This window comes from Perca flavescens, chromosome 2 (genome assembly GCF_004354835.1).
Source record: "Perca flavescens isolate YP-PL-M2 chromosome 2, PFLA_1.0, whole genome shotgun sequence".
Classification (NCBI taxonomy): domain Eukaryota; kingdom Metazoa; phylum Chordata; class Actinopteri; order Perciformes; family Percidae; genus Perca; species Perca flavescens.
The window spans coordinates 2258646-2261145 of NC_041332.1; the positions used below are offsets into that span (position 1 = coordinate 2258646).

The following is a 2500-nucleotide window of genomic DNA, read 5'->3' on the forward strand; positions in this document are numbered from 1 at the left end:
CACACACACAGACACACACACACACACACACACACACACACACACACACACACACACACACACACACACACACACAGTTAGCAGCAGATTGGTCCTAAACACAAACACTGTCAGTTTTTACATAAACCTCTCAACATGTCAAATCTTACAGCAACGGTTTCCCCCTGCTTCTAGTCTTTATGCTAAGCTAGGCTAACTGTGTTCTGCACACGATATTAGGAATCCCACTACGGCCACGCCAAGACCCGCCTTTCAATAGCATTTATTGGCCAGGCTTCCACGAGAACGTAAGGTAACGTAACCCCATGTGTTCAGGTCCCATCCCCTGACCAATCGGCTATCCGAACCATAACCACTCGAGGTCAAATGCCTGACCCCAGCCAATCGAGTTGCTTCGTAGGGCGGGGCTTGGCGTGGCCATAGTGGGATTCGTAATTTTGTATTCTGCACACACAGAGGAACTGAGATCTGAAACACTGAGAGAAGAAGAGGATTGGACTGTAACTACCAACCTGGGACCTGTGGTCCTATGTCTTTGTGTCTAAGTGCCTGATGGGAACAACAATCTGTGACATTGGTCCAGTAGTTAGCTGATTATTATTCTAAGTGTCTGACAACATTAACCCTTAAAACTAAATGAACGTGGATGGTTCCATACAACGCTCTTCACAAGTTAAATACATGATCAGTTCACTACTTTCATTGAATTTGGGGGTTTTAATCAATTTTATAACATGTAAAGAAAAACTGATAAAAGAACGTTAAAAAACGTAGATAGAAAATGTCAAAAACATCGAAAAAAAAGTGACAAAAACTTTGGGAAAATCTTCAAAAACTTTGGAAAAAAAAAAAAAAAAAAACAGCAACATTGTCGAAAAAGACGACCGACAAAAACGAAAAGCTGTTTGTTGGTCGACGGGGAAGACACAGCGAGGGCTAACGGTGTGAACGCTAGCTACTAGCATCGGCTAGCGCCACGTGCAGGTACAGTCTTTCTAAACTAATCGGTTTAATAAACTGTCTGTACACTTACTAAGTTGTCAATGCTGTTTAAACCTGCACACTTTTTGATGCTAAGCTCCCAGTTTCTTCCACCAGTGACGGCTGATTTCTTGCATGGTTGCCATGGTTGCTCAGAGGGATCTTTGGTCTCTCTCGGCCCTTTCACTCGTCAGTCTGACTGAACCGAGTACAAAACAAACCTTGAACTCTTCTTCTGCTCGCGTTGTTTAAAGCTCAGCTGACATTCACCTCACAGTTCAGCTAAACCAAACCCAGGTCTCACATGCATCTTCAGCAGTGCAATGCATTTAAGGTTATGGGCTTTTTTTTTTCATATTTCTACATAACCTTCTTTTTATGCATTTAAGCCAGCAATTCAGTTTAGCTTTTCAGCTTCCAGCATTCACACGCAACGCAATTCAGCAGGAAATGCATTTTCTAAACTGTGTCCAGCTCTAATGTTTCAGCTGATAAGATGTCGGTCTGGTTGAACTGTTGAACAGCATTTTGTTCTCCATATTTTATTAACAAAATGTGTGTATGTGCTTGTAGCAAAAGAGCTGTGTTAGTCATTGAGGAAGTGGTTAAAAGTACCCCGGGTGACCTCTCATTCACAGAAAGTTAAAGCTTAAGTCATAAAAATAGCTTTTTTAGGCTTTTATGGCTTAGAGGTGTATCGTTTGAAGATTGCAAGAACGGAAGAGGAAGTTGCACCAGACAGAGACCCCGACCTCGGCGGGTTAGATACCAGTTTCTGTCTAGAAACAAGGCCCCCCCTGTGAGGAATGGATAAAAGCTAGAGGGAGAGAACAGACCAGGGCTCATGATTCAGGCGAGATCTTGGTGGACCAGCTCAGACTTAAGTGTCTGTTGCCAGGGAAAGGACCTCATTTGGGCGGACTTTTACGGTCCGGCTGGACTGAACCATGGCTCGGTTCGTTTGCAGTATGAAAACACTTTTTGGATGGTTCGGACTTTCGGACCAATTACAGGAAGTTAGGCAACTACGTACCATAGAAGAAAAAATCCAGAAAAAAAAAAACTTTCTTCATTACGAGAACGAGAACGTACATTTCTTGCGAGTTCTTCGCTTGCAGTTGGTGCTGACGTTGTTGCTTTTGGTAGTAATTATATCCATAATAACGCAATCGGGATTACCTCATTCATGTGTTCATTCATTTTCATTCATACGGAAAAGACTACCCGCCAAAAAAATGCCAAAATGACAACACGGCAACGTCAGACGCACGCCCGTCTACTCGCCAATCAACGTCAGACGCAACACACGTATACGTGGTGACGGCACGCCGTAGGTATGTCATGGAAAGTTCTTTAGTGCGCAAAGATGGCTATGTGAAACCAACAACAACGGGATCAAACATATACAGTGTAATTAAACACGGACGTTGGTTCGGACTTTTAGGTGTGAAAACGCCCTTAGACTCGGTTTGTGAACCCACAGCTGTGTTATAACTCGTAGTAAACTTTGATTAACTGA

The 2500-nt window shown here is 43.1% G+C and overlaps 1 protein-coding gene across 5 annotated transcripts in view; it reads right to left on the bottom strand.

Moving 5' to 3' along the window:
• LOC114566467 (CSC1-like protein 2) overlaps positions 1–2500 on the bottom strand; it is a 49395-nt gene that overhangs the window by 24714 nt on the left and 22181 nt on the right. The window lies entirely within an intron of this gene.